Source organism: Lepidochelys kempii, chromosome 1 (genome assembly GCF_965140285.1).
Source record: "Lepidochelys kempii isolate rLepKem1 chromosome 1, rLepKem1.hap1, whole genome shotgun sequence".
Taxonomy (NCBI): Eukaryota; Metazoa; Chordata; order Testudines; family Cheloniidae; genus Lepidochelys; species Lepidochelys kempii.
Window position 1 is genome coordinate 228,481,278 of NC_136380.1, and position 26,578 is coordinate 228,507,855.

General features: G+C 41.2%; 1 protein-coding gene across 6 annotated transcripts in view; it reads right to left on the minus strand.

Annotated features, from left to right (window-relative positions):
* Positions 1-25,807, minus strand: part of PRR5 (proline rich 5) — a 130,520-nt gene extending 104,713 nt beyond the window's left edge. For 2 of the 6 annotated variants that reach the window (XM_073316435.2, XM_073316425.2), the window contains exon 1: positions 25,474-25,807. The gene's annotated coding sequence lies outside the window, so the exon portion shown is untranslated. Of the gene's footprint in view, positions 1-25,164; positions 25,326-25,473 lie in introns of those variants that run through there. The other 4 variants (XM_073316414.2, XM_073316396.2, XM_073316454.2 and 1 more) reach the window with 3 other exon arrangements.
* Between the last annotated feature and the right edge of the window lie 771 nt (positions 25,808-26,578).

Genomic DNA, 26,578 nt, shown 5'->3' on the forward strand with positions numbered 1-26,578 from the left:
GTGAAAAATTGTGGCTTTGACCACAAAACCTCCTATTTCTTATGTATACACATGTAATTAGTTGCATTCATCAGCATAAAGTAATTATCCATTAAGCAGCTCATAGACAGCTTACAACAAACTATAAAGAGAAATATAGACAATGATATTATTACTCCCAAATTTCATCTACAATCTAAATAGTCCCTTGTGATCTCTGAATCAACAGAACATAGTAAGACAGGAATAGCACTTTACCATCTACAAGCTTAAAAAAAAATCACATTGTTAACATCTAAAAAGCATATAGGCAAACACAAATATCATTAGTATTTACCTCTAATTCTCCAACAATACAGGTCTGCATTTCAAAGCTCTAGTCTATCTCACATGGCTTTGTTAGGGCCATTCCTTAAAAATGATCACTTATGTACTTTTCTAATATGTCTTTAAAGGTTGAATATGGGTCATTTAGCCTGATAGTTGCTTAACCCTTTCTGGCACAGTGTCACATAGAGACATGACAAAAAAAGACCAGATTAAGTTTCCAACTATGTATGGGACAGCAGCAGGCTGGTCTGAACCTCTTGACTTTATAAATAAACCTTAGCAATATGAGGATAAACTGCCAGGACTTGTTTCCCCATAACGATTTTTGAAGTATCTAATGCTGCCACCTGAATCCATAAATTCCTGACATTCAAACCTTTTTGAAACCAGATAAAAGACAATAAAAGGAAATCCTTGATCAAAATTTTGGTCAGGAGGATACCCACCAGGGCACACCTGCCTACAAATGTAGAACAAAGCAGGGTGTTAATTGTAGAGTATCATCTGGAGTTCACATTCTCTACCAGATCTCTGGAGTGGCCAAACTCAAGGCTGAAATGAACAAGGAGTTTAGGTTTGTTTGCCTGACATAGGTCAGGAAATCCCTGGCCCCATAAATTTTCAAGAATTACCTCCATGATGACAACCATGGGCAGGACTTTGCAACAGTTCCAGAACTGGTGGACTGAATACAGTAGTAGAGGAAGAATTACTTATGATTTATTTGGAAAATAAAGAGGAACTATTAATTCAACACTGACAGTTGGGTAGATCCTCATGCTCCCTCTCCCACCAAGGAATAAAATCACAGCAAAGCTAGCACTGAGGGATTGTAGTGCCTAGTGTCATTCAATAATCACCTGGCCGGTCAATTGAATACAGGCACTTATGGGGTTCTAAACAGTATTAGACTAAGCAACAACAGCAGAGGTGCAACACATTTCCTGGGGATTAATGACTGCATGGGAGGAGTAGATGGCCCTTGGAGCAGTAGGGGGCCATTTACTCCATGCCAGTCATCAATCCCTGACAAATGCTCTGCGCTAAACTCATTACTGGTATTACAAAGTAAAAATCAAAATTAGCAAAGGTCTGGATTTTTATTGGGTACACAGAAACTTTTCCTTTGACTTCAGTGGACGCTGGATCAGCCCGTAGGCCAATATGAAAATGAAACCTCTCAGAGGAGTCTAGGGGCCCACCACCCCTTGCAGTGGACAGAAGGCAAAAGGAGGATTGCATAGATCTTTTCACCATGCCCCAGGGCCTGTGGTGTACGCCCCCTCCATCTTCCATATCACAGTATTGCCAACCCCAAGAATTCAGAAGTCACAAGTCAGGTCTCAAAAATCATGAGATTGGGTTAAAAATAATAAATTTGGGGTTTATTTTCCCTCTAGTATCTAAAATCTTAGGGTTCACATTTTCTAGCTATTCTCTGCAACCACAAAGGCTAGAAACATACTCTTTTTAAAAATGAATGCTAAGATTCTCTTATAGTCACATGATTCCAGAAGATGGGGCGATCAGAAAAAACACAAAATATCACATTACTCATGATAAAATTGTGAGAATTGACAATGCTGGCTACTAGATTTAGGTCCTAATCCAGCACAGCAGTAAAGCAGGTGCTTAACTTCAAGCATGTGAGCAGTCCCACTGTGTCTTGTGCAGATCATAGTCCTTTGACTAGTTGGTGTCGGTTTAATTTTTCAAAACCAAACACTGTAGACTTAAAGGTATAGGACTTGATTCCGGAAGCTTGTGTGTGTTGAAACCTTATTTGGCGTCTAGGCTTAAGGCAAACAAATCACAGAGGAAATTTTAATGTTTCAGAGCACTTAGGAGGTTCTGTCCTAAATTCCACTTTATTTTGACAGGATTGTTCGCTAATCTTAACGTGCACTGGTTTATTCTCACCATGCTGTTCATTTGCCTCAGCTGTTCTGAGAGACATCAGCCTGTCACTAACAGAGCAGCTGCATAGTTTTATGTGGCCAGATGGTGAGGTACAGGGAGACTTTTTCTGTCTGTCTGACTTTGTGGGGGCTTTTTTGCATTACTTAGGCCTTGACATGCACAGAGAGCAAATTAAATTCTCCTTATAATTACTTCCTGAATCTGTGTATTAGCAATCAGTCCTCAGCCAGACAGATGGTTACTGCTGCTGCACAGCTGTTCTGGTGGTGGCAAGCATGACAGATGAGCGACAGGCAGGTGTGATGGTGCTTTGGATTGCCAACTAAAACTGAAAAACAAAAACCCCACAAACCAACCAAGCAACTGAGGGTAATAGTACAGTAACTCCTCACTTAACGTTGTAGTTATGTTCCTGAAAAATGAGACTTTAAGCAAAACGATGTTAAGCACATCCAATTTCCCCATAAGAATTAAATATAAATGGGGGGGTGGGGTTAGGTTCCAGGGAAATTTTTTTCACCAGAGAAAAAACTATTATATATTATATATATATACACACACACACAGAGTATAAGTTTTTAACAAACAACTTAATACTCTACAAAGCAATGATGATTGTGAAGCTTGGTTGAAGTGGTAAAGTTAGAGGGTGGAAGAGGGTGGGCTATTTCCCAGGTAATGCCTTACTGCTAAATGATGAACTAGCACTCGGCTGAGCGGTTACACATTGTTGTTACAGTAGCCTCACACTCTACAAGGCAGCAGGAATGGAGGGAGGGGAGACAGCATGGCAGACAGAGACACACCCCCTGTGTGTGGGAGAGAGAGAGACGCGCATTGCCCCTTTAAAGTACACTGACACCACTCTAAATGCATTGCCTTTAAAAAGGTGAGGAAGTTGAGACAGCAGCTGCAGCCAGCAAGCTCTCTCCATCCTGAGCCCTGTCCTGTCCCCACCCTGCTCTATATGGAGAAGGGGTAAGCGGGGTGGGCAGGAGTAGGGGGACACCCTGACATTAGCCTCCCTCTTCCCCCCTCCTCTGCATAGCAAGCAGGAGCCCCCCCCCCCCCCGCAGCTCCAAGGCAGAGGGCAGGAGCAGCATAGGGCAGTGGGGGGAGGGACAGCTGAACTGCCAGCAATTGATAGCCTGCTGGGCAGCAGCTGCACAGTGAATTTAGGTGAGCGGGGAGCTGATAGAGGGGCTGCAGGTCCACCCTGGTTCCACCCACCCGCCAGCTAGCTACAACGGGCTGCTCTTCCAGCAAGCAGTGGACAAAGCAGATGGCTGCCAAACGACATTAGAAGGGAGCATTGCACAACTTTAAACAAGCATGTTCCTTCATTGATCAGCAACGTAACAATGAACCAACGTTAACCGGGACCTTAAGTGAGGAGTTCCTGAATCTGGAAGTTGTTACCAACTGATGACTGTTGAGTGGCCCATGAAAAACAAGTGTGATGGTCTCAGTCCAGTTCCCAGTTGACAAGCATCCACTTCAGCATACATCACTATTATGACTGGCACAAGTGGGCACCATTACTGGCAGTCCCAGTAGAGATGCTAACAAATCAATGGGCATGGAAACTGAACTAACCTCTTACCCCTAGAGATGATTATCTCAAACCCACGGATGAGTGAGGTAAGGGGTAGTTATGGGATAGCCTGTAATGTTACTCCGTGCGCTGTATTTATTCTGTGGCTAAATAGAGGACTTTAAGCTGCATGACTGTGGAAATCACAACCTTCATAAGCACAAAAATTCTTTTTAGATGGTGGGGCAGAGGGAGGACAGGGACAGGAAAAAAATAAGCAGTGCGAAGGAAAGGCAGCACTGAAGGGAGTTTGATCCAAGCACTCTAACATGGTGTCTCTTTTATAGCGTTCTACTGTCCCACAAGATCCTCCCCACGCTCACCTCCCCATGCTAGCAACTGTAGGCATGACCACCTTCTATCCTCAACTAAGAATAACCACACAGGGCTACTTTCAAAGCTAGTCAACACAACTCTGCACTCAGCCACTCTGCTCAAATTCCTTCCCGCTTCCAGGAGCTGAATATGCTCCATAACCAGCACTTGTACCACCTGACAGTCTGGGGAACAGAGACCTGAGGGAAATGAACTCATGTCTCTCACTGGAAACAGAGAGCAGTAACCCCCAGACCAGCAACATTTCATTTACTTAGACTGTAAGCTCAACAGGGCACAGACCATCCTTTTGTTCTGCATTTGTATAGTGCCTAGCATAATGGAGCCTTGGACCATGACAGGGATAACTAGGACAGACAGACAGACTAGACAGCATGCCCTTTATAGACAACCATGACTGCATCATTTTGCTCCAACCCATTATTGAGAGGGTTGGAGCAGCATCAGCATCAGATGATGGTAGATGTCAGCACTGAGGTGCCCCAGAACCCAGGGGCAGCAAGATGTATAAAAGCCCCCTCAGGTACTGAGCATCTCTCAGTTGGACTGGAAGATCTGATCCAAGAAGAACATTCAATACTTGAACAGTTAAAAAAAAAAAAGTCTAAAAGCAATTAACTATTGTGGACTTACCGGCTTAATTCCCAGCATAGCCCAAGTTTCACACCAATTTTTTAGATCACGATTTTGTCATACAAGGTATTTTTCAAGCTGTTTCTTTAAGATTGGTGGGCGGATAACCCTCCTCTCCCCATGCTAATTTGCCATGGCATTCCTGAGAGAGATGGATTCCATGACTTTCGCGTCTTTTTGTATTCCTGTCTATCAAAGTTTCCACTGACTTCTGATATTTTGATCTACTTGCATGCAAGTAGGTTACTGAGTAAAACAGCAAGTGAACAAGTAGGGCTTGATCCTGCGACAATATATACCAGGGATCAGCAACCTTTGCCATGCGGCCCATCAGGGAAATCCGCTGGTGGACTAGGATGGTTTGTTTACCTGCAGCGTCCGCAGGTTCGGCTGATCGCAGCTCCCACTGGCCATGGTTCGTTGTTCCAGGCCAATGGGGGCCGCAGGAAGCGGTGTGTGCCGAGGGGTGAGCTGCCTGCCGCTTCCCACGGCCCCCATTAGCCTGGAATGGCAAACTGTGGCCAGTGGGTGCTGCGATCGGCCGAACCTGCGAACACTCCAGGTAAACAAACCGTCCCAGTCCACCAGTGGATTTCCCTGATGGGCCGTGTGCCAAAGGTTGCCAATCACTGGTATATAGGCAGGCATCTGTTTCCACACAGAGCTGCACTGACTTCAGAAGGTGCAGAATTGAGGCCTTTAACTCTGTTGAGAGTCTTAAGAGAGCATGTGATAGGACTGCACAGGACCAAAACACACAACAAGGGATCAATGACACTGCAGGCACAAAAACGAAGCAGACTAAACTCACAAAGGAAGCCCCAAGTGCTAGACCTCCAGACAGTTAGGTAAGGAGAGAAGAGGTGGAGGTGAGGCAACATGTAAAAGTTTCAAAGTGTCCTGAAGGCAGAATTAACAAATTCCATTGCTTTCAGCAGTATGCACTAAATAACTCCATTAATCAGGCCAATAGGAATATTCAGGGTTTGCCCACACAAGGAAGTTGTACAGTATAACTTAAGATGTGAATGATTTTAAACTGATTTAGATAAACCAATGCAAACCACTTCTGGGGCTCTTATGCCTGTTTCCCTTAAACTGATTGGGAATAGGTTTAAGCCAGGGGTTCTCAAACTTCATTGCACCACGAGCTCCTTCTGACAACAAAAATTACTACATGACCCCAGAAGGGGAGGGGGGACGGGACGGGACTGAAGTTTGAGCCTGCCTGAACCCTACTGCCCTGAGTGGGAGGCCAAAGCCAAAGCCCAAGCCCTGCTGCCCCGGGAGGGAGGGAAGGGACAAAGCTGAACTCAAGGGCTTCAGCCCCAGGCAGGGGGCCTGTAACCTGAGCTCCACTGTGAAGCCCTCGGGGTTCGATCCCAGATCCCAGCAAGTCTAAACCAGCCCTGGAGACCCCATTAAAACAGGGTCGTGACCCACTTTGGGGTCCCAATCCACAGTTTGAGAACTGCTGGTTTAAGCTAAACCAAAATCAACCACTCAAATGAAAATAAGAATATCTACAGAACAGGTTTCCACCTGTTTGTCTAAATTAGTTTAACAACTGATTTACGTTAAACTGGTGCAAGTTCTGATTCCAGAGGACCTAACAATTTTTCAATTTTGCAATGGGAAATTTCAAAAAGAAATTAAACAAATTTTGTTTAATTTTGAATTGTATCTTTGTTTCATTTCTGTTTTTAAAAACTGATTACACCAAAATTTTTATTGGAATTGAAACAAAATGAACATTAATTGAATTGAAATGACAATGTTAGAACAAACATTTCCACGAAAAAAAATAATAAGAGAGAACAAAAATTTTTGAATGAAACATTTTCATTCAAAATCTTCACACGGGGGTGGGGGGAGGGAAGAAAAAAAAAGAGAGGTTTATTAACCAGTTCTAATAAGTCAAAAAAGAAATATTGCCCAAATCAGCTCCAAGCCATTACAAACACTTTGTATGATATTGAGGGCCCTAACAAATTCATGGTCATAAGATTTTTTTAAATTGTAAATTTCATTATTTCAGATATTTAAATCTGAAATTTCAGAGTGTCATAATTATAAGGGTCCTGACCCAAAATGGCATGGGGGGTGTCCTCAAGGTTATTGTAGGAGGGTCACGGTATTACCACCCTTACTTTTGCGCTGCTGCAGTGCTGCATTCAGAACTAGGCAGCTCGATAGTGGCAGCTGCTGGCCAGGAGCCCAGCTCTGAAGGCAGAGCCACCACCACCAGCAGCGCAGAAGTAAGGATGTTGGATCATATTAAAGAAGTTCTGTATTAAAATCACAAATGAGCTTGATTCCCCACAGTTTAAATTCCAGTGTATTACTAATTAAGAGGTTTCTTGGTTTTTGGTACTGTTTCTCTCCCTCTGTGTGTGAAATTTGCAAGCTGCTAATTACGTTAGTACATTCTAAGACAGAGTCTGTTCTCAAAGCAATTCTTTGTAATAACAACTACTCACACAGAGAGAGACTCAAAGCAATACTCTGTAACAACAGAAATAGCACCCAGAGACTCTCCACCCTTTTGCTGTATTCATCTTGCTTTGTTAACAATTGTGATTAAAATAGAAATAGACGATGTATGTGGATGGATGCTTGGTGTGGATAATAACTGAACGATCAGGGAGGTGCCAGCCTAAGAATCCAGTGTCCATCGGCTGAAGAAGGCGTCAAGTGGAAATAACCAGAGGGCCCCCGGAGGGCAGACTGGAATCCACCCAACATCCTCAAGAATGGGAGAACCAAAGAACAAGATAACATCTAGCAGCACGGAGCCATCAGGAATGTGCTATCTGCTGATTGATTCAGCAACAGCATGATGAAGCAATTCCCATCGACTGGCATAGGAAGTAATTCCTACAAAAATGGACTCTAGAAATTAGTGAGAACTTTGGGGTCCGATTCTGCAAACCAACTTCCAGGAGCATCAGATGTGCATCTGACAAGGCCCTGCTCCCTCCTCATGTCCAGGCCACCTGGCCAGTGGCTTGGCATGAGCAACTCTAAGGCTGGTAACTATGATAACCACCTTGCAGAACCTGTGTGTGTGTGTGAATAAATATGAGATTGAATGGAATGTTATAGCTATAACTAACTGCTTACCATGATTCTTTCTGTATTCACAATAAATGTGGTATTTTGCCTTTTCCCCTTTAATAAGATCCTGCTGGTTTTTATTTTATTGGTATAACAAGGATGGCATGGTATGGTATTGCCACCCTTACTTCTGCGCTGCTGCGGGTGGGGCGCTGCCTTCAGGGGTCAGGGCCTGGCCAGCAGCTGTCGCTCTCCAGCCATCCAGCTCTGACGGCAGGTCAGAAGTAAGGTGGCAAAACCATGACCCCCCTAAAATAACCTTGTAAACCCCCCGCGCACTCTCCTTTTGGGCTGGGACCCCCAGTGGGTGAAACACTGGTCTCCCCTGTGAAATCTGTTTAATATAACGTAAAAGTACTCAAAAGACCAGATTTCATGGTCCATGACATGTTTTTCACGGCCGTGAATTTGGTAGGGCCCTAGCGATATTCAAAACAGAGCCCAATACTGAGATGAAGGGGAAGACGGTCAAAAATTAGATTACATTAAAAGCTGAATGTGGTGATCAGATGATCTTAGGAATTCTTGGGGGGGGAAAAAAAGAAGAAGATAGTCAGGTAGGCACGTAAGATATTTTGTAAGAGGGAAGGAATACAGTGAAACACTAACGATAAGTATATGAAATTAACTACAAAATTAACAAACCAAAGATGGCACTCATCCTCAAGTTCTCTTAATCAAAGAAATTAATTATATCCTCAGTATTTCCTTTAACAAATCCATAGCAGAACATACAAAAATTATTATTTTCCTAAAAGCTGAAAAAGAACTATCAAGGTATTGCAAATAGTGAACCAAATTCTGAGCTGGTATAAATGGGAGCAAGTCCACTGACTTTAAATTAGCCAACTATACACCCTCAGCATATTTTGCACTGAGTTTCTAGGAAAAATGCTTTTGTGAGCAAGAATGCAGTTCCGTACAGATGAAAGGAGTAAATTAAATCCTGATGGCAAGAATTAGACAGAACTGCCATCCCAACAAAAGAATATCCATATCTTTGGAATCACCTTCAATCATCAATGAAAGCTAAGGAAAAGTTGAAGATCCAGTGAACAAGAAATCTATAAAGCAACATAATATAGTATCCAGTGACAGAACACAAACTTGGGGATTTGGTCTTAAATACATATGAAATTGAAGTTCTGGGACTAAACTGGAAGCTCTGAATAATATATTAGCATGTGGGCAATATTGATAGAGAAAGGGAATTTAATGTGAAGGCCCCTAACGGAACAGGTCAAATTTATCTTGGTGGATAACATCAGCTAGCATTTGCTTGTATATCCAATGAGCAGTTTGCCTAGTAGTGGTGGTGTTTGTCTCTATTACGTGTAATAGATATAAAATTATCTGTGTAGTATTGCTTATAAAAAAGAGGGCCGGGTCCAAGTTTTAACAATGCCAAAGTTATCCACTTGGACCTTAAGTTATTCCACTTGTGTAAGGAAACAGAAGTGAGATCATGAACCATAGCCAGGTTTGGCAATGCTTATCTTCAATGAGTAAAAATGAGAAAGGAAAAGAACCAAAACCACACACATGCGAGGGCACAGCTGAGGGTGAGCTTATCTTGAATCAGTATTGTTAACCTTTACAAATGTTATCACTATATCGATGCCGAATTAGCACTCAGGTAAAGAACACTACTAATACCTGGCAGTACTTTCATAGCACTTTAAAGAACAACGTTGAAATGTGGCCAATTCTTAATATGCAAAGACAATTAGAAAAAACCTGTTAATAGACTGCACAATTATTTATCCCGAGTAAGAATCAACTCGTACTCTTTACTCATGTATTTAGATTTCAATTATATTATTATTTCTTACTTGTGTTATGATAGTGCTTAGGCACCTCAGCCAAGGACCATCATGCTGGTGCCGTACAGACAAAGAAAAACAAAAAGATGGCTATACCCACACTAAAACAAAAGCATGTCTTAATATGCTGCAGGTACATAACTTAAAAATACAACAAAATTAACACCCAAATATAACTAAAGTATAGCAGTAAAGTTGTTGCAAACCAGACAACCCAAAAGCTCAAATTAGCCCTTTCTTACCCTTCCGATTTCCCTGCCATTTTCAAATGTTTGTGGGGAAAATTGCTTAATAGCATCCCCGAGAGGTCCTCAAGTCATCGGATTACAGTTATTTCAGAACAAGGTGGCAAAGAATTCTGAAGCTTTGAGGCCCTCACAAAAAACACAGAGGTGCTGGAACTAAGGGTGCTGGGGGGGTGCAGCAGCTTGAAGTGGTTATCATCATATACAGGATTTATACTTTTGTTCAATGGCTTTCAGCACCTCCACTATAAAAATTGTTCCAATGCCACTGCCTAGCCAACAGTCCCTTCTTGTATACAGTAGTAAGTTTTCCACTGTCACCAGTGGTTAGGACACTAGCCTCCTACTTGGGAGACCTGAGTCCAGTCTCTGCTCTGCCACAAGCTTCCTGCATGACTTGGGCAAGTCACTTAGCCACTCTGTGCCTCAGTTCCCTATCTGTAAAATGGGAATAACAATGCTTCATCGGGGTGTTGTGAGGATAAATACATTAAAGATTGCGAGGCCTTGTATACTATGGGAATGGGAGCCATATTAGATATAGCTTGAGTTTCTGATTGTGTTGGTATGAAAGAAGCAGTCTGTCAGGAACGTAGGTCTTAAGACTCTTGGGGCTTTATATGGTCAAAACTGAAACCTGAAATATCAACTGGAAACTTCCAATGCACATAACTAGATTAATACCTCCTATATGTAAAACAAAGGTTTTTTGACATAGAAATCATCATCCCTGGTATTATTTGTTACTGTTCAATTCCCCACGCAGACCAAATGCAGCATTTTCACCATTCACTCTTCATCATCCTTTGAAGGTGACTCACAACTGGCTGCAAAAAACCATAAGTTTGCATCTTATAAATGTAGAAAAAAAGATCTGAAAGATGGGTTATTTAACTAATTAAGCTATTATAGTTTGTTCTTTCCACCTATTCTTTTTTTTTTTTTACCTTAAAAATATCAGGAATGTCAGCTCTTCTCTTGGTTTTGCCAGAGAATCAATTGAATGAATTCTGGTAGCTCTCATGCCTTAACGAAAAGGCAGGGTTGTGAATCTTTAACAAAGATGCCTTCTCCAAAATGTTTATTAGTCTTTGAAGTTAAATAAGTCAACAGATGCAAAATACTAGCACGCAAAAAAAAAAAAATTAAAAAAATCTGTGGGGTTAAAACTGATGAGAGTCGCAGCAAAGACAAGGCCAGAATAATTTCTGCCACCATTTTGAGCAGATAAGCAACTCCACTGACATTAGTAGGGTTACATGGAGTACAAGGTGGCATAGAATTTGGCTAACAGTATGCAAAACAGAAAGCTTAGCTAGAGCGCTGTTTAAAAAGGCTGACAACTCAGGAGTCTTGCCTACACTGTAGCTCCCGCTGGCTAACATAGTCATAGAGTCTTACATCCTAGACAGGACCTGCATTTCACATGTAAAAAACAAGCAGAAAAAAAAAACCCTACTTTTTTCAGGTCCTCGCTGTATATCACAAGAAAAAAGAATAGTGGGACACAAGCCCATTTAATTTCCGTTGTGGGTCACCTTTAAAGTCTAAAAATTGCAGCAAATATTGATGATACACATTCGTTCCCCATTTTTACTTCATTTGACTTTTCTTCCTGGGAAAATCTGACCTGAAATTAGCAGATTTGGGGGGTTGAATAGAACTGCTGAGTCCTCTGATAAAATATGAGATATGTTCACAAAACACACATCATTAAATGTGACAATAGAGAGAACAGCCAAGGATCCATGAGAGCATAGTAAATCAGATGCTGCAGCAGTCAGCCAGCGAGCACACTGGAGACATGCATTTTGAATGCAGTGAAAAGGCCAACTTACTTCTTTCTGAATAAGAAATCCTCTCTCTTGAGCTAGGTTTCAGAGTAGCAGCCGTGTTAGTCTGTAGCCGCAAAAAGAAAAGGAGTACTTGTGGCACCTTAGAGATTAACAAATTTATTTGAGCATAAGCTTTCGGGAGCTACAGCTCACTTCATCGGATGCATGGAAAATAGAGTGGGGAGATTTTATATACACAGAGAACATGAAACAATGGGTGTTACCATACACACTGTAAGGACAGTGATCAGGTAAGGTGAGCTATTACCAGCAGGAGAGAAAAAACACAACCTTTTGTAGTGATAATCAAGGTGGGCCATTTCCAGCAGTTGACAAGAATGTGTGAGGAACGGGGGGGGGGGGGGGGGGGGAAGAAACGCGGGGAATCAGTTTTACTTTGTGTAATGACACATCCACTCCCAGTCTTTATTCAAGCCTAATATAATGGTGTCCAGTTTGCAAATGAATTCCAATTCAGCAGTCTCTCGTTGGAGTCTGTTTTTGAAGTTTTTTTGTTGGAGAATTGCCACTTTTAGGTCCATAATCGAGTGACCAGAGAGATTGAAGTGTTCTCCAACTGGTTTTTGAATGTTATAATTCTTGATGTCTGATTTGTGTCCATTTATTCTTTTATGTAGAGACTGTCCGGTTTGACCAATGTACATGGCAGAGGGGCATTGCTGGCACGATGGCATATATCACACTGGTAGATATGTAGGTGAACAAGCCTCTGATCATGTGGCTGATGTATTAGGCCCTATGATGGTGTCCCCTGAATAGATATGTGGACACAGTTGGCAACAGGCTTTGTTGCAAGGATAGATAGGTTCCTGGGTTAGTGGTTTTGTTGTGTTGACAAAATTGAGACATCTTGAAATGGTTTGGCTTAGATGAAAACAGCACTTTTTTTGTCAAAAAACTGTTTTGATAAAAAATTTTCTGACCAGCTCCAGTAATAACTACAATTGTTGTGTGGTGTGTGGTTGCTGGTGAGTATTTGCTTCAGGTTGGAGGGCTGTCTAAAAGCAAGGACTGGCCTGTCTCCCAAGATCTGTGAGAGTGATGGGTCGTCCTTCAGTGACTTTGTCCTCACCCATAACTATTTCACATTTGGGGACAATGTATACGTTCAAATCAGCGGCACTGCTATGGGTATGGCCCCACAGTATGCCAACATTTTTATGGCTGACTTAGAACAACACTTCCTCAGCTCTCGTCCCCTAATGCCCCTACTCTACTTGCACTACATTGATGACATCTTCATCATCTGGACCTATGGAAAAGAAGACCTTGAGGAATTCCATCATGATTTCAACAAAATCCATGATGATTTCCACCATCAACCTCAGCCTGGACCAGTCCACACAAAAGATCCACTTCCTGCACACTACAGTGCTAATAAGCGATGGTCACATAAACACCACCCTATACCGGAAACCTACTGACCGCTATACTTACCTGCATGCCTCCAGCTTTCATCCAGACCACACCACACGATCCACTGTCTACAGCCAAGCTCTACGATACAACCCCTCAGACAGAGAGAAACACCTACAAGATCTCTATCAAGCGTTCTTACAACTACAATACCCACCTGCTGAAGTGAAGAAACAGATTGACAGAGCCAGAAGAGTACCCAGAAGTTACCTACTACAGGACAGGCCCAACAAAGAAAATAACAACGCCACTAGCCATCACCTTCAGCCCCCAACTAAAACCTCTCCAACGCATCATCAAGGATCTACAACCTATCCTGAAGGATGACCCATCACTCTCACAGATCTTGGGAAACAGGCCAGTCCTTGCTTACAGACAGCCCCCCAACCTAAAGCAAATACTCACCAGCAACCATACACCACACAACAATTGTAGTTATTACTGGAGCTGGTCAGAAAATTTTTCATCAAAACAGTTTTTTGACAAAAAAAGTGCTGTTTTCATCTAAGCCAAAACATTTCAAGATGTCTCAATTTTGACAAAAGTTTGTTCAGAAAAAACAAAACAAAGGATTTCCATAATTTCAAAACAGAACGGTTTTATTTTTTGTTTCAAACAAACTGTTCAAAATGAAATGACAGAGATCTTGTAGGTGTTTGTCTCTGTCTGAGGGGTTGGAGAAATGCAGTTGTATCGTAGAGCTTGGCTTTGGACAGTGAATCATGTGGTATTATCTGAAATGAAATTCATTGTTTTGTATATAATTTTTTTGTTTTTAAGTTTAAAATGGTTAAAATAAGAATGAAATGTTTTAACTGACCAAAACCTAATTGGTTTCCGAATATCTTTTTGCGGGAAATTTTAACTCCCACCCCGTTTCAGAATGGAAATTTTTTTTGAGACATGGAATTACCTGTGAAATGATAAATCTGGTTCCCAACCAGCTCTAGGTCACATGTTTGTAAATACTAGCTTGGACACTATCCACATGTTTCCTCAAGGCTACAAATAGTTGTTTTTTACCCCTAGGATCAGCATAGAATAAAGAAAAAACTGGATCAAACGGGTGGGCAGTGTCCAGACTAGCCTTTACAAACTTGCTAAATATCTTGAAGTACAAGAGTCTATTGAAGACTAATCCCTAACAAGTTTCAGAGTGGTAGCCATGCTAGTCTGTATCAGCAAAAACAACGAGGAGTCCTTGTGGCACCTTGTGGCACCTAGAGACTAACAAACTTATTTGGGCATAAGCTTTCATGGGCTAGAACCACCTTCGTCAGATGCATGGAGTGGAAAATACAGTAGCAGGTATAAATACACAGCACATGAAAGGATGGGAGTTGCCTTACCAAGTGGGAGGTCAGTCTAACGAGACAATTCAGTTAACAGGAGGATACCAAGGGAGGAAAAAATCACTTTTGCAGTGGTAATGAGAGTGGCCCATTTCAAAAACAGTTGACAAGAACGTGTGAGTAACAGTAGGGGGAAATTGGTATGTGGGAAATTAGGTTTAGGTTTTGTAATGACCCAACCACTCCCAGTCTTTATTCAGGCCTAATTTGACCTAAGGCTGACCTGGCATCCTAATTCACATGGTGTTATAATTTATATTCCTATATAAAATTGACAACAGATAAATATAGCCAAAAAGAACAAAACCTTACTAAAGTCATCTACAAGTCTGGAATGGAAAGAAGTGAATTACTAGGAAATAAAACACAGATGAGCAGCAGCAACCAGTGCTTGTGGCACCAGGTAGTAGAATTTCCAACATAAGCACTCAAAAAGAGAGCACACAGTTCTGCTTAAGGTCACAGAAATTGAATAATGCACTTAGATATTCTAAATACAGAGGTACTACTCTACAGAGTGAGACTAATACTTCACAGCATATATTCAGATTACCCCAACTCCTGTGCTTTCTCAGCACCTATACAACACAGCACTTGTGTCCCCCAGCCCATTAAAATCTTTCTTAGCAGCTTCGGAATTAAACTACACGCATCTCCAGCATCATTAGCAATGCAGAGCGTATCAACAATTCAGAGAGGCTGCATACCAACACCCTCAGGACTATAAATGGATTCTTGTTAATAAGCAAGGGAAATAAATGAAAATTTTAACTGACTGCTGTTCTGAAGTCTCTCTAAGGAACCTGTGTCACTACTATGCCTAAGGCTTTTTACTATGTTTTCAAAGAAGGAAAATGTGGGCTTTGTTACAGAGTCAACAAAACACAGGGCTGCTTGTTAAAGCTCAACCAGCAGTTATCTCTTTCTTCAAAAGTTGTCCCAGACAACTTTTTTTTTTATAGCACGACAATTGCCCAGTCACATTATGCTTTCACCTTGTTTCAGCACAGCATACTGTACCTCTGATATGTCACCATTTTCTCCAAAATACACTAATTCCATTGTATTTCCTGTTCTTCACTCTGCCAGGTTAACAACATTCACTGTTAAATGTGTTAGTCTCCAAGGTGCCACAAGTCCTCCGGTTCTTTTTGCGGATACAGACTAACACAGCTGCTACTCTGTAACTGCCCTATTCATAGAGGCAGACAGGAGAATGTACAAAACACAGCTTGGCAGATATGATGTAGTTCAACATCAAGCCTCAAGTCTGTGAGTTATTTCCTTACATGTGGGCATGTGACTTTGGTGCCCAAGAACAGAGTAACAATAGTTAGAGCTAGTGGCAGCACAAACAGGTGTTGTGCCAGCATCCCACATACAATAGCTAGCTCTTATACGGTGCTTGTCAGCAGTAGATTTTACAAGAAGTTTATACAGGAGATCAGTATCATTATCACCATTTCACAAATGGGGCAACTGAGGCACGGAGAGGTGAAGTGACTTGCCCAAGCTCACCCAGCAAGCCAGTGTCAGAGCCAGAACAGAACCCTGGTCTCTTCAGTCTCAGCTCACTAAGCCACACTGCCTAAAAATACACATACATACCAAAAATACACCCTACACATACTAAGCTCTACAAGTGAACCTTGGTTCTCCCAACCTGCAACCCCCCTATAGTTCCAATGTAGGATTTTTCCTGGAACATTGGCTGCCAGTCGTAAGGTGGTTTTATATGGACAAATGTCCACCTTCTCCCCCGCCCCCCCAACTAAGACCATATTAGCTCATAGCTCCTTGCTATCTAAGTGTGAATTTGCATGGACAATCCCAGGATGGAAGGCTGTATTAACACACTAGACCATGCAGCCCCCTTCTGTCTGTGTATCGCTGAGCAGTGAAAATGAGTATAAACCCCAGTCTCTGCTTACCAGATTTTAAAGATGTGTCATTTCCTTTTGGCGCTGCCTATGGGCCATATCCTTCCCTGGTAAGTGCAGTGAGGAATAGCAGGATCTCTATTACATGTGTCCACTGCTCTGGGGATCCTGAAAGACTAGGAAGAATACACCACATGTGCAGTGGGCTGCATTTCACCACTGTTATGAAAAGGAGCAGTGTGTGCCCCATTTAGCATACACTGGTGATGGCAGCACGCACACTAGCTGGCTGGGGCCCAAAAATGCTCCTCTGGAGTTGCTAGTGAATGAATCAGCAGAGTAGCAGACCCCCTCCTTTCTCTTCCCACCAAGTGCACCAGCACAGCACAGGCAACATCTAGCCTCAGAGCATGTTCTGCACTGATTTAGATTTCATCAAATTCCACTGAAGTCAATGGGATTATATAGGGTGCAAGGCAGCACAGAATTTGGACAAGAGCATTCAAATGCAAAATGTTTACATGGTTCTTCTATTGTCCTTTTAAAAGGACATGCTAATACTGACTGATGAAAAAAATTCTCAATGGAACTGCATTCTCACTCTATAATAAAAGCATATCTATAATGCAAAACTGAAGAATAAACAAGTGTGGAGTGATTAGAAGAGGACCTGGGTTCAAGCATCTCTGTTTCCACACCTGAAACTGTGACTTTGAATATGAAAATCATAATCCAGACAGTAGCCTCCAGTGGTTGGACACAGAATGCTCCATAAACCTTGCAGTCCAGGCTCAACAAGGCAATTATGAGTAACGTTAGTAGATCTATATAATTGTTCATGCTTTCATAGATTCATAGATTTTAAGGGCATTATGATCTTCCAGTCAGACTTTCTGCATAACTCAGGCCATGGAACCTTCCAAATTCCTCACATGAACACGCAGCAAAGGGAGATCGGTGTGAATACTAGTGATTTTCATCTTGTCACTATAAAATTTGATACTCCTTTAACTAGAAAAACTATTAAAAAAAAACAACCCAAAACAATCAAGCTAGACCACAGTAGGGGAATACTTACGCCTAAGCATTCACCAGCCCGTCACTGGGATGAGAGAGTTACGAAAGTGTGTGTGAGAATAAGCACCTCCTCATAACCTAAGCAGGCAGATGAAAGGTAAAACCCTGTCTGCTTAGACTCTTCAGAATTTCAAATGTTCATGGGAAACTACATGTTTTTGTAAAAGCGCAACATTGGTGTGCAATTTATTCAGATGTTATAATATGACCTCTCTAAATTGGATGATTTCCCCTTCCATTCCTAGAGACATGTATATGTTTTCCTCAGCTAAGAGCCCTGAGATCCAGAATAAATAATCAGCAAAGAAGGAATCCACTCTGCATGCATTGTCTGTTTAATTATATAAGGGGAAAGTATCAGATACTAATGCAGACAGAATGTTACAAAAGGGACAAGGGAAGGGGTAATTATGGCATGGAAAGAGACAAACACTTAGCTCTTTACTAAGAAGTGCTTGAAGTGCTGTGCAAATATTCATTGATTAATTCTAAAGCACTCCTGTTGGGTAGGAAAATTGCATGCAGTTGTACAGTGGAAAACTGACTCAGAGTTGGATTATATAAATTAGAGAATTTCAGAAGCATAATATAAAGCCAATTTTGTCCGTATAGACAAAGCTCAAAAAGATTGGATCCAACCTTTGGATTCTTAACTGACATTTCAAAACCTCTGGTTCTGTAAAACTGGGGTGGAGTCTATACAGTCTATCTATATACGGAACAAATACTTAATAATGGCCTCCTCAATCTAGCAGAGAAGGTGTAACGTGATCCAATGGCTGGAGGTTGAAATTCAGACTGGAAATATGGTGTAAATTTTTAACCGTGAAAGTAAAGAACCACTGGACCAATTTGCAAAGGTCATGGAGGATTCTTAGTCACTGACAATTTTTAAATCAAGATTGGATGCTTTTCCAAAATATCTGCTCCAGGAATTATTTTGGAGAAGTTCTGTGGCCTTTGTTTTACAGGAAATCGGACTAGATCATAGTAGGCCCTTCTGGCCTTGGAATCTCTGAATCTATTAAAGTTGCTTCTCAAGTTTCAGCAAGTGTACAAAGATTAATTTATAAAGGATTCGACAAAGGAAAAGGTATTATCCAACAGTAACACCCAGCTTCTTTTGCCACTACTGGCTGGAACTTGAAGGAGCAAGATGCTCAAGAAACAATTACTTTCTAGATTTTCTTCAGGTGGTAGAATTCTACTTGGGGCAAAGGGTATAATAGAATCATTGAGTATCTCAATCCTGACCTGCAATAACCATTCATTATATAGCATCTTCTCTTCCCCTTTCCTCCCACCCATGAAAACCAAATGGGGACACATGATGAGGTAATATTTGTTATATGGAGTAATGACACCCATTTCAATTGCCAGCTATATAAGCAAACATACATTTGTTGAGTTGAGTTAGATATAGAAAATATCTATTTGTTCATCCCCTCCATCTCCCTCCTTCTGCAAGTGTTGCCCATGCTAATGCATTATGACACCCTGTCTCTGCTTAGACCACCTATTGATGTTTGAGTCTACTACTCCCTCTAAGCTAGTGAATCTGGTCACTTAGTTCAAGCAGTAGAGGCTTATGCTTTTAGATGCAGAGTCTCCAGCTCAATCCCCAAAGATGACCTAGCCAGGAGTGACATTACATAGGATTCTATTATCACCTACAGTATATTTCCCGGACTTGTATGCAGTTTACTTTTAAATATCCCAAGCAAGGAGGTTACCACCACTTCCCTCAGAAGACTATTCCACAGCTGAATAATTACCATGTCTGGAAGCTTTTCTGACATTCAAGTTACATTTTCTTTTTTAGCCCATTAATCTTAATTATACCCCCTTATACAATGCTAAATAATTTCTCTATTTTTAGAATCTGTACACTGTAAACTGTACACTGTTAAGTCCCTGCCTCCACTAAATCACCTCTTAGTCAATCTATACAGATTCATTTTTTAATCTTTCCTCATAAATCAGTCCCTTCAGTCCCCTAACCAGTGTTATTGATCTTTTTTCAAATGCCTTCAATTTACTAGTATCTCTAAGTGCTCTGAATTTAATACAGCGTCCCAAATGCATCCACTCAAAACCCGTAGAGCCTGTTGTCCCCCCGGTTCATAATAATGATGTGGTGGATAATTGCATTAGCATGTTTTGCCACCGTACTGTATTGCAAACTCATGTCTAATTTGTTCTCTGTTATAACCCGCAGGACTCTTTCAGCACTATTATTTCCCAGGGTATTCCCTCACATTAAGTATGTGTGTTAATTTTCCTTAAATGTTATTTTTGTGCCTTTATTTCTACCCTTCAGTTCACTTCAGGTCTCTCTATGTTGTTTCTCAATGGAAATATCTGCAGACTGAAGTTCTAAGCATGAAAGAGCAAAACGGACCCTTTTTAGTGTCACCATCTTAGTTTTTGCATGATGGTGGCAAGACTGCCAAGAAACATTATTCTTATCTAGGAGTTACACCACCAAGTTTCCCATAAAATCTGCTGCTTCATTTGTGCACACATGCAGAGTAAGAGATTTTATGCAGTGATATATAGTATCTCTCACTAATCAAAACAAGGTTCAAATCATCTTTCAGTCTCTCAGGCAGATTGAGTTTCATTCTGATCAACACAAAGGAGTGCACTGTGGCTGCCTGCACTATATGACTGTCTGATGAGCAAAGATGGGTCTTCATTCCTACAACCTTTGTGAATCTTCCAGTCATCACAAGGTAATAATAAATAAACAAACAAATAAAACTATGCAGCACGTATATATTGCTTTTCATCAGTAGATCTCAAAGTGCTTTGCCACAGAGGTCAGTATCATTACCCCCATTTTTCAGACAGGAAAGGAAACAAAGGTGTAAACACCTTTGAAGTGGAGAAAGATTTTAAACAGAATCAAATTCCAGCCTCATTTTTTTCCACCTGCCATTGTTTTGAACTAGCTTTTAACCAGGACTACATTCATTCCAAGCAAAATTTTTCAGAAAGATTATTCTAGTAAGGAAATCTCAAGATCCTTATGTGTCATGTCCTGATTTAGCTGTCAGATTTCATTTACCATTCAGTACTAGTCCTACATTTTGGCTTGCCTGAAAATTCTAAATGCATATGTATTTGCATGGTGGTTTAAAGGAACAATGACAAGACCTTACCTTACACCACAATTCCCCCTTTCAACTCCATTCTACCCCATGCCATAAACACAAATTCCAAAAGCACCAGATGGTTTAGAAACAAGCTAGTCCTTATTAATGGTCCTCCACAGAATCAGACATTAACCGGCCACTCTGCACACATTTCAATACACAATTTAAACATCCTTTAACAATCATCTGTAGACAACGTTAAATTCTGATCTTCAAACTAGTGAATACACAAACAGTTTCCCTTAATAAAAACTAATAATAATTCTGCATTATAGTTACCTTAACATTACATTTTTCATCTTCAAAGAGCATTAGCTAATTAATCTTCATGCCACTAAGAAGTCATAGAAAAAGCAAACACCCCACAGAGGACATACTTCCAGACATGCAGTAAGGAATTTTCATTTCTATTCTTTGTGCATAGTGTCAGTGAGTTCTGAGTAATTACTGGACCACAGATGTAGGCAGATAATTATCATTTCTCGTCATTCAGCAAACATTAATACAACCTTAAAAATAAAGAGAATACAATTGATCAAGTCATTGTGACCAGGACTTTTGAAATAATTCCTGATCTTACTTATATGAGTGTAAACCATAAGAAACTGGCCTGAAGATAATGGTGTTAAATCAGTTTAAAACTGGTTTCAATGAGATCAAAATATGACCCAATGGCTTTCCTTCTAATGTAACTATGCTAGTTCTCCATATGTAAGGCTGGGTTCTGAACTCACTTACATTGGTATAAATGTAGAGTAAATTCACAGTAGACCTCACTGTGATTTACAGGGGGATAATTGAGATCAGAATCTGTTCCATAATTTCTAAAGCTTTCCTATTATGCAGGGGGAGCGATAGCTCAGTAGTTTGAGCATTGGCCTGCTAAACCCAGGGTTGTGAGTTCAATCCTTGAGGGGGCTATTTAGGGATCTGGGGCAAAAATTGGGGATTGGTCCTGCTTTGAGCAGGGGGTTGGACTAGATGACCTTCTGAGGTCCCTTCCAACCCTGATATTCTATGAAAATACTCAGTTTTGTTCTTCAGAGGTGCCACACTTTTTTTTGTTTTTGCTAGTTCATTAACTAGGAAAACTGATGCTCTAAAGAAGTGATTTTCAACTTGGGGTCCGCAGACCCCCGGGGTCCACAGACTATGTCTAAGATTTCCAAAGGGATCCGCACCTCCATTCGAAACTTTTTAGGAGACCCCAAATGAAAAAGGTTGAAAACCACTGCTCTAAAGCGAAGAAAACTCAAACTAGGCGAGAACGTTTGTTGGTATAAATTGGCATTGTTTCAGGATCTGGCTCAATCTATTTTTTTCCCAATTACTATCCTTTACAACATTTCCCCAAATGTATGGTTAAAGCAGAAAAAGGCTATTTTTTCTCATTATCTATTATTTTTGTTCAGCGATTAAGTGCTACTTACATTTTCTATTAGAACTGTAATACTTTTTCATAAGTGTTTATGGTATAGCTATAGAACATTAAATCTGCTGGCTTTCCACATAAAAAATTTAAATACTTTTACTGGCTTTATTTACAGCTGCTATATTTTACTCCTACAATTCTACCTGCTGTTAAAAAAAGAGTCTCCTCCAGAATACACATTAGTAAGGGGGAAAAATTGATTACAACTGTGGGATCAGATTTTCAAAAGAGCTCAGGGGCAGTTTTTCAAGAGTTTAGCACCCACAAATTGGAGCCAAATTCTGTGCCGCACTGAGGAGCTCGGACTGTGGCACTTACGGCCATGCTTACAAATAAAAAAGAGAGAGAGAAAGAGCTCGGAACCTAACATGAGGAATTCTTTTGAAAATCTGGCCATTTATTTTCGTGCTAAAATCAGAGCAGAGCTGTTTTGAAAATCTGACCCTGACTGTGGGTAAAAAGTTATGGCCAGAATGGTTAAAATACTGTTCTACTTTAAAGTGACTTCCTTTCCAAGTCCACTGGGAACAACTCTTCATTCAATATTCTTTCCAGCCTCTTCCTATAATTAGATTATTAATGAGAGAACTGAAGACTAAGCATCAAGTTATCCATTCAGCAGTGAGTGGTACAAACATCACACCCCAATCAATCCATGTTTCATAATAAATAAAATATTAATAGATTACTACGGGAAATTATAAAATAATGTGTATTGTTCAGTTTATTGCTGGAATTAAATTTCAGATATGCTTTTCTTTACTTAAGAGATGTATTAATGAAAAAGGAGCACTCTCACTAGACAGCACTACCCTTCCATGAACTCAGTGGTTATAGCATACCTTTATAATAATAAATTAATCCCACTATATCCTTAAAATCCCACATGTATTGACTATGATAGCTGATTGATACTGCACTACTCAGTTAATTCCAATTTCAAGAAAAATGGCTAATCAATCAACTGACTTTCCCCTCCCTCTCTCAATGGATAAAAAAAGCTTCTGACCTTTCATCTTCTCCCTCACCATTGGTCCTAAATGAACCATCAACACTTTACTTTTAGACTACTACAGATTGTATCTTTTTATTATTAAACATTGTGCTGGTACATGTAATCACTGATTGTTTCCTGTAATTTAAAATGAAAATACTTAAAAGCATGCTGGCTGGAAATTATTAACACGATAAAGGCTAAATCATTTCCTTGATGCACTTTTTTCCCTTTCTAAGGCTGTCTGCTACTGGTGATTTCACAGTATTAAAAACACAGACATTCACCAAATTAATGTGGTCTTGAGGAGTATTAAAGCACTCAACCTTCATAAAATTATCAGATTTGTTATAACTTGCCAAAATCATCAATGACTGCACACACAAAAATGGAAATATACAACCTGCTCATGCATACTGATCCTGTGAATTCCTGCTCATGCATACAGATCTCACCCATGTGAATAAAGATTACAGGAGCTGATCTACTGAAGAGCATTTTATAGTCAAATCCAGTTAGAAGAAGACTATTAATAGGGACAGAACTACTATGTTTTTGTGTATCAGCCTCAGTTATATTTTAGATATGTTTCTCAGATGTGAAAGGTGACTGCAAATACATTAATTCTATATTCATATGATATGTTAAAACATCATGTTGGCAAGCCAATATGAGGGCTAACTATCAACTCAGTATTGACAGAAACGTATTGGGTAAGCAACTCTTAAAACTATGTTTACTATACATTATAGAATGCACAGAAATGTTAACCAGAAATCTTGCTGAATATCTCTAAGACAATGTTAGTTAATGGTTTTATAAATCTCTCTAATTTAAAACTCCTTACTTAGTATACTTACTATTTAAAAGCCACCAAAATGGAAATGTTAACATAGATTAAAATTGATATTAAATGGATAAATAATAAGTTTCACAATGCTATTACTTTATTTTCTATTGCATTGTTTATTTCAAAAACGTAAACATTGTCAGTAACACAGTAGAGCTACCACCACCATGATTAACCCACTGGACTATGTATTAATTTCTACGCACAGTTTGGAATAGACTAGGAATTCTCACTACATTTCAGCTAAAATGTAGTTTCCACTTAGGGGGAAAAAAAGTGTTTTCTTCTTCTAATTTTCTGGGGAAACATTTGATTCAGAAAGGAAAAAAAAAAAAAAGATCAAAACTACTTTTTTCCCCAATACCCAAATCTCTCTCAATGAACAACAGACCCGTTGTCTAAAGTCCTGCTAACTGTGCTACAATTACGTGATTTCCAAGTATTTATCAAGTCATCCCTTGAGAAAAGATACATACAGGAGCAATTTTTGTATTTGCCTTCAGTGGGTCTCTTGAGTTTGGAAAACCAAACATCTCCCTAGAGACCATTGTTGAGGGCACCAAAACATTTCCTTGTTCAAACCAGATCGTTTTATTTCATTTTATCAAGGTTCCCCTAGCCTAGAGCCTCGCGTCTATATCCTCATATGAACCCTGTTACCAATCAGAAATTGACAGTAACCCAGGATAACTGACAGTAACCCAGGATAACTCTACCAAGAGAAAAGGAGGACTTGTGGCACCTTAGAGACTAACCAATTTATTTGAGCGTAAGCTTTCGTGAGCTGCAGCTCACTTCATCGGATGCTGTAGCTCACCCGAAAGCTCATGCTCAAATAAACTGGTTAGTCTCTGAGGTGCCACAAGTCCTCCTTTTCTTTTTGCGAATACAGACTAACACGGCTGCTACTCTGAAATCTACCAAGAGAAATCACAGGACCACTTTAGCTGCTGGGCTTAGGGTGGGGCTGGACGCTGTTGTCACTCAAAGGTGCATGCTGTTGATGAGACCTGCATGTGCAGGGATAAAGCTAAAATAAGTTATGCAGCAGCGTTTGCTTTTACTCACCCCGCTGCTTGCCCCTTCGGGCAATTCCCATTTAAACTCTCTACCCTCTGCTTCACCCCCTCCGAATAGCTACAAGTCACACACAGGACAAAATAATCACCTACCAGCAGCGCCTATAAATCCAGAGCCCTCCACTTCCAGGCATGGCACCCTTCTGCCTTGCTTCTGATGCCTTTGGCCGAAGCTGGGGGCGGTGGGGGGGGGGCTTGACCCCTCTCTCTGGATCCCAGTTGCCTGGACTCCCTCTGAGCAATGCCCGGGTGGAGGGGAGCTCGGCTCCCCCGTCATTCGCAGCCACGCGGAGCCTCCCCCCCCCCCCCCCCCCATACATACAACCGCGCAGCGAGGCTCGGCGGGAATGTGCCGGCTCCACAGACCTGAGCCGGGACCCCCACCCCCCTCGCTCCACTTACCGCGTGCGCCCGCAAGCCGGGGAGCCGCTCTGTGCCTGCGGGGGGAGAGGGGCTGGGCCGGGGGGAGGCAGCAAGAACAGAGCGCGTCAGCCCAGCGGAGCCGCCTGCATGGCGGTCACACGCCGCCGGGGCTATGGCAGATATTGCATCTTGCTGCCATTGCTGTCTCCCCCTTGGATTTATCTGGCGGTGGGTTGTGGTGATAGCACCCTCTCTTCCTCCCCTCTCCCGCTGCTGCTGCTGCTGCTGCTGCGCGCACTGAGAGGTGCAGTCACCGGAGGGGAGTAGTTGAGATGCACAACGCGCTGCGCCTGCACTTGGCGCCCTGCCAGGAATTGGGGTAGGGGGTGGAGAGAGCAGACTGGAAAGCAGCATCCGCTTCGCAGACAGTGCGAGAGAGCGCGCGCAAGCAATAAAATAAAAAAATAAAAACAATTAAAACCAAAAACAAAACCCCACACCCTCAAGAGTGTGTCCAAGACGCCACGAGGAGCAGGAGAAGTGTGGGAAGCACTGATCGGCTTCTCTTCTTCTACTGCTTGCTGAGCCAGTGTAAAGAAACCACAGGGGGTGGCTCTCCAGATTCCCCCCTTCCAGACCCAACATGATGACATGCAAACTGCCCGAGCCCCTCGCTCTTAACTGCGGCCGGGGGACGCTGAGAAGTTCCATTCTGCCAGGAATCCTGACAATCCGAAATGTCCCTTTCATCCCGATTTGGAGCAAAAAGTCCAAACTTCAAAATTTCCTACAAAACAAAATTTCTGGGGGAAAAATAGTTTTGGAAATATGGAAATGACCTTTTGGATATATATCGCTTCAAAAAGGTCGTTTCCATGTTTATAGATACAAATTGGAAATATTGAACCAACCCCATTGAAGTTGAATGGAGCGCTTCAACCTTATCAAAATGAAATTTTCAAATACTTTTTCACTAAATTGATACATTCCCATTAAATGTTTTGTGCATGAAAACTGTTCTGTTGGAAAATTTTTCACCAGCTCAACCTTCACTCTCCCTTTCTCAACCACTTAAATTAGGTCTGGTTTTTTTCATGAATTAGGTCAGGAAGTGTTGTTATAGACAAAGGGATAGAACACTGCA